The sequence below is a fragment of the Macaca fascicularis genome, chromosome 3 (genome assembly GCF_037993035.2).
Source record: "Macaca fascicularis isolate 582-1 chromosome 3, T2T-MFA8v1.1".
Lineage (NCBI taxonomy): Eukaryota > Metazoa > Chordata > Mammalia > Primates > Cercopithecidae > Macaca > Macaca fascicularis.
Window position 1 is genome coordinate 35,063,969 of NC_088377.1, and position 14,670 is coordinate 35,078,638.

The 14,670-nt window shown below is 51.8% G+C and overlaps 1 pseudogene; it reads left to right on the forward strand.

The window, feature by feature from the left end:
* The first annotated feature begins 9,210 nt into the window (after positions 1-9,210).
* LOC102139579 (transcription factor A, mitochondrial-like) lies at positions 9,211-10,779 on the forward strand (annotated as a pseudogene).
* The last annotated feature ends 3,891 nt before the right edge of the window (positions 10,780-14,670 follow it).

Below are 14,670 nucleotides of genomic sequence, written 5' to 3' on the forward strand. Positions count from 1 at the left end.
ACAGGGCAAGACCCTGTCTCAAAAAAAAAAAAAAAAAGGCAAGTGAAGTTATAGGGGTGGGCCCTAATCTAATCTGACAGGTGTTCTTATATGAAGAGGAGATGGGGACACACACATGCACAGAGGGACGACTCTGTGAGGACCCAGGGGGAAGACGGCGTCTGCAAACCAAGGAGAGGGGCCCCAGCAGGAAGCAACCCTGCTTATGCCTTGGTCTCGGACTTCAGCTTCCAGGACTGTGAGAGATGAGTGCCTGTGGCCGGCATCACCTGGTGTGTGGCGTTTGTTCCGGCAACCCCGGGAGGCTGGTGCGACGTCTCTTTGGCCTTTCTCTGTCCATCGAAACCGTCTCGAAGGCCTTTCTGGGTTGAGGAGGGGGCAAGGAAGACCCTGCCTTCTGGTGGGGAAGGTGCCGGGAGAGTGGTGGTACACGGGGTGTTGTGGCAGTGGTTTGTGGTCTCCGCCTGCCACGCAGCCCCCATAGAGATGGAGAGTCCCCCAGCGGGTCTGAGGAGAGGGTGAGCTGAATCCCGGGTGGGATTCAGGCCAGGAGAAGGGTGGGGAGCAGGACTGGGGGCTTTAGGCAGGTCCAGGTCCTCAGGACACAGGCAAGGGAGGCCAGAGAGGCAGCTGGGCCTCTGTGGTGAGCCGAGGAGTTCAGGAAGCCCAGCTCGGGCTGGAGAGAGTCTCGGGCTTGACTGGAGCCATTTCTGTAACACTTCAGAGCAGGTGCACAGGGCTCAGACCCCCAGAGAGCAAAACTGCAGCCCGGGAGGCTGCCAGGAGGCTCCCACCGCTCAGACACGGAAGACGGCCCCATCACGGCTGCTCTGAATAGGAGAAGGAAGTAAAAGTTGAAAAACAACAGGAATGAAGTCAGTGGCAAGACCAGCCGGTGCCACTGATGACCAGGCCTGAGGTTAAAAGATTAACCCCCACTCTAACCACATGTGCTCTCAATCTATCCTGACCCTTTCACGTGGAACCCCTTAGCATTGTAAGCCCTTAAAAGGGCCAGGAACTCTGTTGTAAGCTCTTAAAAGGGCCTGGGTGCCACGGGCACTGCTCGGAGCTCCAGGCTGCAGGGACAGGGCCACCCCGAGCCACCTGCTCACCCGGCCCGGTGTCTCCCACCCGGCACTTTGATCCGCTGAAAGCCTCTAGACTCCAGGCTCTATAACCTCAAGATTTGTGTGCCGAGTATGTCTGGAGGTCCCGCGTCTCAGCGGATTTTATTCCTCTCATTATTTTGCTTAACGGGCTGTTACTGCCGTCTCAGACAGCATGGAGCGAAAAATTACACTTTTTGGGAGCCGTTGTTAAAGAGAGAGATTGGAAAAGCATGACTTAGTGGCGAAGGCTGCAGTGCTGAGCCGCCACCTCCCAGGGCAGAACTGAGGCCCTGAGGTGGGCAAGAGGGAAGTCCAGGCCCAGAGGCCGGGGGAGCCCACGGCCACTCCTGGGGGGTCCTCTGGAAGCCTCCCTGGGCAGGCAGGTCTCAGGGTCCCAGTCCAAGCCAGCGCTCAGCTTCAAGACTGGAAAAAAACTGAACTTCTCCTTTCTCTTTTCTGTTTCTGCTTCTCCCAAGTCCCTCAGATTCCCTAATTCATTCATTCATCCATCCATCCATGAAAAGTCTCTTCAGTGTCAGAGGATACAGAAATGAATGAGAAAAAAAATCTCTCTTTTCCTGGGACCAACAGTTGTGGACTGTGCCCTCGAGTATTGCTCTTTCATTTCCTTTCTTTTATCTTTAAAATAAACTCCTTTTAAAACAGGCAGTTCAAGCCTGGGCAACATGGCAAGACCCCATCTGTATAAAATACAAAAAAAAATTAGCCGGGTGTGGTGGTCCGCTCCTGCAGTCCAAGGTACTTGGGAAGCTGAGTCAGGAGATCAAGGCAGCAGTGAGTCGAGATCGTGAGACGCTGTCTCAAAACAAAACAAAACAAAACAAAACACCAGGCAGCTCAGATGGTTAAATACAGACGTACCATGTGACCTGGTAATTCCACTCCTGGGTATATACCCAAGACAAATGGCTACATACGTCCACCCAAGAGCTTGTATGTGAATGGTCACAGCGGCTTTGTTCATAGTAGCCAAAAAGTGGACATCGCGCCCACACCCCTCAGCCGAAGGTTGGGTGAACAGACGGTGGTGTGGCCACGATGGAATATTATCCAACAATAAAAAGGAGTGAAGTCCAGCATAGACCGCAGCATGGATGAACCCTGAAAATATTAGATGCTTAGTTTATTTATTTATTTAGAAATGGAGTCTTGCTCTGTCGCCCAGGCTGGAGTGCAGTGGTGTCATCTCGCCTCACTGCAACCTCCGCCTCCTAGGTTCCAACGGTTCTCCTGTCTCAGCCTCCTGAGTAGCTGGGATCACAGGCATGCGCCACCACGTGTGGCTAATTTTTGTAATTTTAGTAGAGATGGGGTTTCCCCCATGTTGGCCAGGCTGGTCTCGAACTCCTGACCTCAAGTGATCCGCCCACCTCGGCCTCCCAAAGTGCTGGGATTACAGGTATGAGCCACTCTTCCTAGCCCAGATGCTAATTTTAAAAAGCCAGACACAAAATACCACATCTATAGAATTCCACTAATGTGAAATGCCCAGAATGGGCAAATCCGTAGAGACAGAAAATAGAGACATGGCTGCCAGGGGCTGGGAGGGAGGGCAGTGGGGACTGATGGCTTAAGGTGTGTGGAATTTCTTTTTGGGGGTGATTAAAATGGTCTAAAGTTGATTGTGGTGATGGTTGCACGACGCTGTGAATACACTAAAAAACATCGAATTGTGTGCTTTACATGGGTGAGTTGCATGGCATATGAATTATATCTTAATAAAGCTGTTTGAAAAATCACAGTGCCTAGGTAGGGTTGTTAAAAGTATCCATTACTTTCTGTAGAATATTTAAAATAGTGCCTGAGACATGCTGGACGTTCAATAAATGTTAGCTATTAAAGAATAATACCTTCCTTTTAAACACCTGAAGTCCTGCCTCCCCCCAGAAGCCACAGGGCCCCGACAGGAAAGGCCTCCCTGGGGGATCTCTCAGGACCCCTGCCCCCACTGTCGGCCACGGCCACTCTCTCCTGCCTTATTTCTGTTTAACCTCTGAGTTTCAGGCAGACATCTCTGTCCATTTTTTTGTTTTGTTTTTCTGGGGACAGGGTCTCATAGTTATCCTGGAGGGCACCCAGCAGCGGCCTCCTCCTTTTCTCCTCTTCCCTCCTCCTCCCCCTCTCCTCCTCTTCTCCCTCTCCCTTCTCCCCCTCTTCTTCCCCCTCCTTCCTCTCCTCCCCCTCCTTCTCTTCTCCCCCTCCCCTCTTCTCCCCCTCCCCCTCCTCCTCCTCTTCTTCCCCCTCCCTCCTCCCCATCTTCTTCCCCCTCCCTCCCTCCCCCTCCTCCTCCTCTTCTTTCCCCTCCCTCCTTCCCATCTTCTTCCCCCTCCCTCCTTCCCTCCCCCCTCCTCTTCTCCCCTCCCCTCCTCCTCCCCCTCCCTCCTCCCCATCTTCTTCCCCTTCCTTCCTCCCCTCCCTCTCGTCTTCTCCCCCTCCCCCTCCTACTTGTCTTCTTCCCCCTCCCTCCTCCCCCTCTTCTTCCCCCTTCTTCCTTCCCTCCCCCTCCTCCTCTTCTCCCCTCCCCCTCCCCCCTTCTTTCCCTTCCCCCTCTCCTGCTCTTCTTCCCCCTCTTTCCTCCCCTCCCCCTCCCCCTCTTCTCCCCCTCCCTCCTCTCCCGCTTTTTCTCCCTCTCTCCCCCTCTTCCTACCCCTCCTCTTCTTCCTCTTCATGTCTGGCACCTTCTGGTTCCCTGCCTCTCTGGAGGTCACCCCCTTCTTGTCCTCCCTCCACTCACTTATCTGTGACCCCCAAGCTCCCCTGTTGCCCCCTGCCCCTCTAATCCAGGTGAGGTCAGCAGCCAGACTCTCTCCTCTCTCCTCTCTCTCCCCTCTCTCTCTTTCCTCTCTCTCTCCCCTCTCCTTTCTCTCTCCTCTCTTTCTCTCCTTTCTCTTTCTTCTTTCTCTCTCTCTCCTCTGTCTCTCTCTCCCCCCTCCCTCTGACACACACACACACACACACACACACACACATACACACAGTTGTTTGCTCCCTGCCACAGGTAACGCGGACGACAGGCATCGAAAATGGTGGTGTTCAGCCCCTCGCGGCTGGAACTGGGATGGGTTCCCGGACCCCTCGCTGGGAGCTGCCCCTATAAAGCATGTTGATTTCTGATCCGGAGGACAGAATGGCAAATCCATTGACCAAAATTTGCAGTTAACATTAAACTGACAGAACAGCTAATAATTCAGATGATATTAAAACTATCCAACTTTGTCTGAGTAAATTAGAAGAATAAAATGAGATTTATTAAGGGCAAAGTCAGCACAGTCTCACAAAAGAGAAGGAATCAGAAATAGAAAAGGAGGAAATTTGGAACAATGGCAGCACAGAGACAGCTGGGTGGTCACCCCTGATGAGAAATTAAATATTAATCATGATAACAAGGCCTCCAATTGCACCTGGGGAGCTCCAAGCACCTCATAGCTTCCGCTGAGACACTCTGCCTCGGGGACTGTAGGCAACAGGGAAGGGGGCTCTTGGCCTTGTGTGGCCGCTGGTGGTGTGGGGCAGGGGCTGAGCCAGGTTGGGGCTGGGCTGAGGCTGGGGTTGTGTTAGGCTTGAGCTAGGGCTGAGGCTGGGCTGGGGCTGGGCAAGGGTTGGGCTGGGCAGGGTTTGGACTGGGGCTACGCAGGGTTTGCGCTGGGGATGGGCAGGGGTTGGGCAGAGGGTGGGGCTGGGCTGAGGCTGGGGCTGTTAGGGTTGAGCTAGGGCTGGAGGTGGGCTGGGTCTGGGCTGGGGCTGGAGCTGGGGAGAGGTTGGCCTGGGGCTGGGCTGGGGCTGGGCTGGGGCTAGGGATGGGGCTGGGGCTGGGGCTGGGCTGGAGCTGGGCTGGGCTGGGGCTGGGCTGGGGCTGGGCTGGGGCTGGGGCTGGGCTGGAGCTGGGCTGGGCTGGGGCTGGGCTGGGGCTGGGCTGGGGCTGGGGCTCAGGCTGGACTGGGGCTGGAGCTGGGCTGGGGCTGCTCTGGGGCTGGTCCGGGACTGGGCTGAGGTTGTCCTGGGGCTGGGCTGGGGCTGGGGCTGGGGCTGGGCTGGGGCTGGGGCTGGGGCTGGGCTGGAGCTGGGCTGGGCTGGGGCTGCTCTGGGGCTGGTCTGGGACTGGGCTGGGGTTGTCCTGGGGCTGGGCTGGGGCTGGGGAGGGGTTGGCTTGGGGTTGGGCAGAGGCTGGTCACTGAGCTCCCAAGAGAGACCAGAGACCCAGCCAGAGTAGACCCTTTGCAGCAGCTGCAGCCTCACCATTGATTGAGTACTTACTGAGTGCCCCACACAGAGCTGGGCAATCAGAAGACACCATTGAGCCCCTCCTGTGTGCCAGGTCCCATCAGTGTCATCGCAGTAAGTACTCTGAACAATTCCACAAGTTACCTGTGCCCTGTGCCCATTCCTCCTTTACAGACGGGTGGCCGGGCTTAGAGGAGCTCAACAATTTGCTCAAAGCTGAAGAGCCAGGGAGTGGCAGAACCAAGGCTTGGACCTGGAGCTGCCGAATTCTGGAGCCCCGAATTCTTCCAACTCTTCAGCAACTTTCTGTGAGCCCCTGCGTGTGTGAGGAGTGGAGAGTGCCGTGGTCAAGGAGGTTCCTGCCCCCAAGAGGTGTAGCCCAGGGGAGTGATCGAGGAGTCAGCATGCATTTATCCCGCAGCGATGAGTCCTTCCAAGGGGGATCCCGGGGGCTCCAGGGGTGCAGAGTCCTCCCACGGGGGATCCCAAGGGTGCAGAGTCCTCCCACGGGGAATCCCAGGGGTACAGAGTCTTCCCACGGGGGATCCAGAATTCAGCAGCTCCAGGTCCAAGCCTTGGTTCTGCCACTCCCTGGCTCTTCGGCCTTGAGCCACAGGAGGTGTGGGCAGCGGGGCGGCGGGGGCGATGGCTGCGAGGGCGGGCGAGGACTGGGTGCCGCCAAAGAGCGATAATGATGGCTCGAGTCAAAGCCGGCCTGCGTCTCGCCCGCGCTGGCATCTCCAGCAGCACCATGCCAATTAAAGATGAGTTGAGCATATCGTTAGTTTCCAAATCGTCAAGAATCTCATTAGGGGAGTCTTAGAGCCACCCGAGCAGCTCTGCCGACTGTCCACACTGGAGGTGCCGGGCTGGGGGCAGGGGGAGTTGCTGCGTGTTGATGAGCTGTAGCGGGGTTTTGCCAGGCAGGGCGCTGGATAGAACCAGCCCAGCAGTGCCCAGGGCCTCGGTGGTCCTCAGCCTGTGTCTGCCTCCTCCAGTGGGGTGATGGGGTAGACTGTTCAGAAATCTACTGGGAGTCAGTTCGGATGCCACATTTCCACCAGACTCGGCCGAGGGGCCATCTCGTCTACCCCATCGTTTTATAATGGGAGAAACAGAGGTCCGCAGGGGCGGGGGAGCCCCTGGGATACACAGGGGCTTGAGGAGACCCCTAGAGGGGTCTAATCCAACCCTAAAGCAGATCTGAGTCCCGTCTCTGTTGTCTCAGCTGAGTGACCATTTCGCTTGTGCCATTTATTTATGTATTTATTTATTTTGAGAACGAGTCTTGCTCTGTCGCCCAGGCTGGAGTGCAGTGACGCAATCTCGGCTCACTGCAACCTCTGCCTCCCGGGTTCAAGCAATTGTCCTGCCTCAGCCTCCCGAGTATCCCAAGTATCTGGGATTACAGGCACCCACCACCATGCCCAGCTAATTTTTATATTTTTAGTAGAGATGGGGTTTTGCTGTGTTGGCCAGGCTGGTCTCAAACTCCTGACCTCAAGTGATCCACCTACCTTGGTGTCCCAAAGTGCTGGGATTACAGACGTGAGCCACCATGCCCTGCTGCACCCCGTTTATAGTGAAGAGGCCCCACCCTTCCCGTGGCCCCTTGTTCCATCTGTGCCCATCAGGGTCCTTTATTAATGAGTCAGAGACCTGGCTCAAATTTGCTGAGGCAAGAAAGGAATTTCCTGGAAGTCAGGACTCTGTGGTTTTGCACACAGAAAGAAGGCTCAGAGATCCCAGGACATCTCTAGCCTCATCCCTGCTGCTCTCAGCACATCTACCTCTGGTCGGGCAGCCTCTTCCCCTGGGGGTGGGGATGGGGTTACTAGGGGACAGAGAGCTCCAGAGCCACATGCCATGCCATCTGCCACCGGACAGGATCTGCACGTCTTCCTTCAGCCTCAGCTGGGAAAATCCCATGGAAGGACTGTGCATGGCCTGGCTTGGCCGGGTGTTCACCCTGAGTCCACACAGCAGCTTCCGTTAGAACTGCGTGGCTGGGGTTTATTCATTCATCTCATGTTCACTAAGACTGGGCTGTGTGTCAGGCATTGTTCTGTATCTAGCTGGGAGAGGCAGACTATAAACAAGGGAACCAGTAATAAAGATAATTCAGATAGTGACAGGTGTTCTAAAGATGATGAGCAGGCACGCCTATAATCCTAGCACTTTGGGAGGCCGAGGCAGGCAGACCATGAGGTCAAGAGTTCGAGACTAGCCTGGCCAACATGGTGAAACCTCATCTGTATTAGCCGGGCATGGTGGTGGCTGCCTGTAATCCCAGCTACTCGGGAGGATGAGGCAGGAGAATCGCTTGAATCCGGGAGGCGGAGGTTGCAATGAGCTGAGATGGCGCACCTGCACTCCAGCCTGAGCAACAGAGCAAGACTCTGTCTCCAAAAAAATAAAAAAATAAAAAAATAAAAAAACAAGAAAAGATGACGAGCAGAGTGCTGCGAGGGACGATGCTAGCTAGAACGGTCAGTGAGGCCACGGGTAGTTATGGAGGAAGAACGCTCTGGGCAGAGGGAACAGTGCGAAGGCCCTGTTGAGGAACAGGTTTAGTGTGAATCAGAAAGGTGGCCCGTGTGGGCCAGGCGCAGCAGCTCACGCCTTTAATCCCAGAACTCTGGGAGGCCAAGGCAGTGGATTGCCTGAGCTCAGGAGTTCGACACCAGCCTGGGCTACATAGTGAAACCCCATCTCTAACTAAAATACAAAACGTTAGCCGGGCTTGGTGACACATGCCTGTAGTCCCAGCTACTCGGGAGGCTGAGGCATGAGAATTGCTTGAATTTGGGAGGCAGATTTTGTAGTGAGCTGAGATTGGGCCACTGCACTCCAGCCTGAGACACAGAGCAGCAAAACTCTGTCTCCAAAAAAAAAAAAAAAACCAGAAAAGAAAAAAGAAAAAGAAAAGAAAGGTGGCCCATGTGGCTGTTGGTGCATGATAAATTTGAAGCCGTCCCTATAAACTTTGTGTGTGTGTGTCACAGGGTCTTGCTTTGTCACCCAATGTGGAGTGCAGTGGCATGATTGTAGCTCACTGCTGCCTCAACCTCCTGGGCTGAAGTGATCCTCCTGCCTCAGCCTCCTGAGTAGCTGGGATAACAGGTGCATAACACCACAGCCCCCTAATTTTTTTTTCTTTTTTTGTAGAGATGGAGAGTCTCACAGTTGCCCAGGCTGGTCTTGAACTCCTGGGCTCAAGCAATCCTCCTTCCTTGGCCTCCCAAAGTGCTGAGATTACAGGCATGAGCCACTGTGCTGGGCCATCCCTATAAACTTTATAAAATTAATCAGAGGCCAGGCACGGTGGCTCATGCCTGTAATCCCAGCACTTTGGGAGGCCAAGGTGGGTGGATCACTTGAGGTCAGGAGTTCAAGACCAGCCTGTCCAACATGGTGAAACCCCATATCTACTAAAAATGCAAAATTAGCTGTGTGTGGTGGTGGGTGCCTATAGTCCCAGCTACTAGGGAGGATGAGGCAGGAGAATCGCTTGAACCTGGGAGGCAGAGGTTGCAGTGAGCTGAGATCGGGCCATTGCACTCCAGCCTGGGCAACAAGAGCGAAACTCTGTCTCAAAATAATAATAATAATAATAAATAAAATAAATCAGGGAAGAACAGGGGGAGAAACAAAAATACACCAAGCTTGTGGCAAATTCAGCGTTCATCACTGGGTCCGCTTGCTGTCGGATTCACTTCCTCATAGCTGTTTGGTACCTATTGTCCTAATCATGTAGAATCTAGATTATAGCTCCCTTTAACTACTCTATAGATAACAACTTGACCATCACCAAATGTTTTCTCTCTGAGATATTCCTTCAGGGTCTGGTCACCAATGAAACAACTGATGCTAGCTGATGCAAAGGACCTCATGAGGAACTGACTCACGAAAGAATGCCGTTTCCACACTCCCCTCACCTCAACCCATCAACGACCCCAGGTATCCAGCCCCTCACCCCCCATGATCCCCTTAAAAACCCCAGTCCAGGGCCACGTGCCGTGGCTCATGCCTGTAATCCCAGCACTTTGGGAGGCCGAGGTGGGTGGATCATCTGAGGTCAGGAGTTCGAGACCATCCTGGCCAACACGGCGAAACCCCCATCTCTGTTAAAAATACAAAAATCAGCGAGGCATGGTGGCTTGCGCCTGTAATCCCAGCTATTCGGAAGGCTGAGGCAGGAGAATCGCTTGAGTCTGGGAGGCGGAGGTTGCAGTGAGCTGAGATCGAGCTTCTGCACTCCAGCCTGAGTGACATAGTGCCTCGTGAGTGGCAGGCATGATAACAAACTCCAGAGGGTCGCAGGCAGGTTCGAGTTGTCATTGCCGGTGTCTGTTGTGCCAGGAAGCTCTCTGAGACTGGGACCCGGCCACTGCCTGGTCCGCTGGTGCGATGGCATTTCTTCGAAGCATGTGGGGCATGTTGAGCGCCCTGGGAAGGTCCAGGCGGAGCTGCGTACCAGCTGTGGAAGTCGACTGCGCTTCCCCTTCAGTTTTGTGTATTTATGGAAATGGTTTTCATCTGCCTTGGCAAGTTATCCAAAGAAATCTGTAACTTCTTACCTTTGATTTTCTGAAGAACAATTACCCATATTTAAAGCTCAGAACCCAGATGCAAAAAATACAGAACTAATTAGAAGAATCACCGGGCATTGGAGGGAACTTCCCAACTCAGAGAAAAAAATATATGAAGATGCTTATAGGGTCGACTGGCAGGCATACAAAGAAGAGATAAGCAGAATTCAAGAACAGCTAACTCCAAGTCAGATTATGTCTTTGGAAACAGAAATCATGCATGAACAGTTAAAAAGGAAAGCTTTAGTAAAAAAGAGAGAGAGTTAAAACTGCTTGGAAAACCAAAATTACCTTGTTCAGCTTACACCATTTATGTAGCTGAAAGCCTCCAAGAAGCTAAGGATGGTTCACCGCAGGCAAAGCTGAAGACTGTAAATGAAAACGGGAAAAATCTGTCTGGTTCTCAAAAGAAAGTATATATTCAACTTGCTAAAGATTATAAAATTCATTATTATAATGAAACGAAGTCTGGGGAAGAACAGATGATTGAAGTTGGATGAAAGGATCTTCTACGTTGCAAAATAAAGCAACCACCAAAAGATGGTACTGAGAAGTGTTAGAAGTTCATAGTGGATAGGCACCAGAAACCAGTTAGTTCTCAACACCTGAAGCTGTTGTAAAATTAGAAAGGATAACGTCGGTAAACCTTTTATATTCAATTTCTTTTTCTTCAGCTCATGGACTTCTGCCAGTGTAATACTTGCTTTGGAAAACCCAGATAAAGGTTTATGCAAAATTTTGTGTTTAGGAACTACTGAGGATCAGAGTAATCCATGCAAATGTGAATCATTTTACCTTTGATAAAGGTAAATCAGACTATCAGGTTTCTTTAATACAGGATGATGACTATGGAAAGAGTATTCTTGTTTCCTTATATTATGGAAGCAGGAGTTTCCTTTTCAAAATTGTTACAAATTGTGGAAGACACAGTGTTCTCTGATATAATTGTGCATTTTTCAAAAAACCGCCAGAACTCATCTAGGTAAATTCCAGTTCCTAGGTATAATTAATATTATATTCAGAGTTGATGGTTGTACATGTAAGTGATGGCTGGTTTTAGTTGCAACTTTTTATAAAAGGGACTGAGAAATTTATAAACCTTTTTCTCACTGTCTTTTTTTTTCTAAAGTAAAAACTAATAAATTATGTACCAGATCTATGCATATTATTTTATGTTGCATAGAATAAAAATTTTAATCTTTAATTTTACATCTCCTATTTATATATTTTAAGATGAAACATTTGTTTTACAGCTTTCCCCTCCACCTTTTTTTTTTTTTTTTGAGACAGAGTCTTGCCCTGTTGCCTAGGCCGGAGTGTAGTGGTCTGATCTGGGCTCACTGCAATCTCTGCCTCCTGGGTTCCAGCCATTCTCCTGCCTCAGCCTCCCGAGTAGCTGGGACTAGGCATGTACCACCACACCTGGCTAATTTTTGTATTTTTTAGTAGAGATGGGGTTTCACCATATTGGCCAGGCTAGTCTCAAATTCCTGACCTTGTGATCCGCCTACCTTGGCCTCCCAAAGTGCTGGGATTACAGGTGTGAGCTGCCATGCCTGGCACTTTTCCCTTTTTTCAAGTAAGGAAATATATTTTTTTCTGAATTATTTTCTCTCATGTGAGTATATTGATCCAGAAAGAAAACTTGCATTGTATATATTTTTAAATGAGAAATCTAAAAAAAGAAAAGTATCCAAAGTCTCTGGAATTTGAAACACTTTGCATAACGTATAAAAGCCTGTATAAGAGACAGCCAACTATGGCCTGTGGACCAAATCCAGCCTGCTGCCTGCTTTCTACGGCCTGTGAGCTAGGAATTGTGTTTATAATTTTAAATGCTTTTTTAAAAAGACTTTTATGATACATGAAAATTAACATGAATATTTAGTGTTCATAAATAAAGTTTATTGGAACACAACCAAAAAAGAAAAAAAAAACACCAAAACACTGCAGTTCAGAACTCCTTGGGGAGATGGATTCGAGGGTCCCATCTCCCAGTTTGGCTCCCAGCGATCCTGAAACTCTTTCTCTGCTGCAAACCCTGCTGCCTCAGCGCATTGGTCTGTGACTGTGTAACAGGCACACGAACCTGTGGGCCCATGTGCAGCTTCTCCCTCCTGAGTGTGACCTCGGGTGAGGCCTGTGTCCTTGAGGAGCCTCCATTTCCTCATCTGTGAAATGGGGGTCACACCTCCTGCCCTGCAGAGTTGCTGTCACAGTGATGACATGTGGAGCACCAGCATGGTCTGCCAGTGTGTGGGGCCAGGACAGAACTCTTCCCCACTGCTGCTCCCTTGGTGTTTGGGTTCCCGGTCCAGGGCACCTTTCTACTCCCCCAGCCAGGACCAAGCCTGCTCCTAAGTGTGTGCTTTCAAGTGGACAGGAGGCCCAGGGCAGGGAGGGCAGCCCATGCTTACTTTAAGCATTTCTGACCTCTGGAGACAAGGATGCCAGGACCTCCACTGGGGGCCACCACGGCAAATTTTCCCGCTGTTGGGACACCCCACATGGCCCCCGGGATCTGGCTTTGGGAAGGAAGATGGGGCCCGGATTGCAAAGGCCTTTGGATCTCATGCCCAGTGTCATGGGGTAAATTGTGTCTTCCCCCAATTCATATGCCAAAGTTCTCACCCCTGGGACCTCAGAGTATGGCTGTATTTGGAGACAGAATCTTTTTATTTTATTTTATTTTATTTGTTGGAAACAGGGTCTCACCCTGTCACCCAGGCTGGAGTGCAATGGTACCCTCAGGATTCACTGCAGCCTCCACCTCCTGGGCTCAAGCAATCCTCCTCCCTCAGCCTCTGAAGTAGCTGGGACCACAGACATGCCCCACCATACCTGGCTAATTTTTGAAAATTATTTTGTAGAGATGAGGTCTTATTATGGTGCCCAGGCTGGTCTTGAACTTCTGGCCTCAAGCAATCCTCCTGCCTCAGTCTCCCAAAGTGCTGGGATTACAGGCATGAGCCACTGTGTCTGGCCAGAGACAGGGTCTTTAAAGAGATAATGGAGGGAAAATGAGGTCACTAGGGTGGGCTCTGATCCAGTCTGACTGGAATTCTTCTAAGAAGAGGAGATTAGGACACAGATGCTCACAGAAAGACAATCACCTGAGGACACGGGGAGGACATGGGGAGAAGATGCCGTCTGGAAGCTGAGGAGGAGGCCTCAGGGGGAACCAGCCCCGCGCACACCTTGATCTTGGACTTCCAGCCTCCAGGATTGTGGGAAATAAACATCTGTTGTTTCAGCTGCCTGGTCTGTGAGAGTTTGTTACGGCGGCCCAAGCAAACTGACCCACCGAGGAATTTCACTTTTGATCTTATGGGTGGTGGGGTCAGTAGGGGCTTTGAAGCCTTGGTCCGACACAGGGCTGGGCGCTCCTTGGCTGCAAGGCAGAGGGGGCACTCCATGGGGAGAGGCCCAGGCTGGGAGACCGATGTGTAGGTGTGTGTGTAGGGGTGTGTGTGTGTGCATGTAGGGGTGTGTGTATGTAGGGTGTGTGTGTAGGTGTGTGTGTGTGTAGGTGTGTGTAGTGGGTGTGTGTAGGTGTGTGTATAGGTGTATGTGTGTGTAGGTGTGTGTGTAGTGGATGTATGTAGGGTGTGTGTAGGTGTGTGTGTAGGTGTATGTGTGTGTAGGTGTGTTTTTGTAGGTGTGTATGTAGGGTGTATGTAGGGGTGTGTGTATACAGGGTGTATGTAGGGGTGTATATGTAGGGGTGTATGTGTATGTAGGGTGTGTGTAGGTGTGTGTGTGTGTATGTATGTGTGTAGGGGTGTATGTACATGTAGGTGTGTGTTTAGGGGTGTATGTACATGTAGGTGTGTGTGTGTGTGTAGGGGTGTATGTACATGTAAAGGTGTGTGTTTAGGGGTGTATGTACATGTAGGTGTGTGTGTGTAGGGGTGTATGTACATGTAGAAGTGTGTGTGTAGGGGTGTATGTACATGTAGAGGTGTGTGTGTAGAGGTGTATGTACATGTAAGGGTGTGTGTGTAGGTGTGTGTGTGTAGGGGTGTATGTACATGTAGGGGTGTATGTGTAGGGGTGTATGTACATGTAGGGGTGTGTGTGTGTAGGGGTGTATGTACATGTAGGTGTGTGTGTGTAGGGGTGTATATACATGTAGGGGTGTGTGTAGGGGTGTATGTACATGTAGGGTGTGTGTGTAGGGATGTATGTACATGTGGGTGGGTGTGTGTGTAGGGGTGTATGTACATGTAGGGGTGTGTGTGTAGGGGTGTATGTACATGTAGGGGTATGTGTGTGTAGGGATGTGTGTGTGAGAGTGTGGGTGGAGGAGGGTACTCCAGCCCCAAGTGGCATGATAAGAACACGGGGAGGGAGGAGGACAGTTGGAAGCGTCTGAGCGGCAGGGGAGCCTGGTGTGGAAGCGGGTACCACGGTAGCAGAACCGAGTTACTGAAGGGCCCACCTGGGTGGCGCCGGGAGTGTGAACAGTTTCCACTTCCCCGGAAGCTGGAGTGGTGCAGAAGCCCTCACCCGCCCGAGCAGGGCCCTGGGCCTCCTGGTCACTCTCTGTGGCAGGGTCTGGCTCCGGGTAAAACGTCCTCATCCAATGCCTGCAGTTGCTCTCGCCCAGGTCTGGGCCGTGGAGTGAGGGGTGGGCCTGACCGGCCCCTCTGCTCCCTCAGCGCCCCACGCGAGCCCCTCCTGTGCCGAGAAAGGGAGAGGAGCCGGTGAGAGAGGTGACTGCA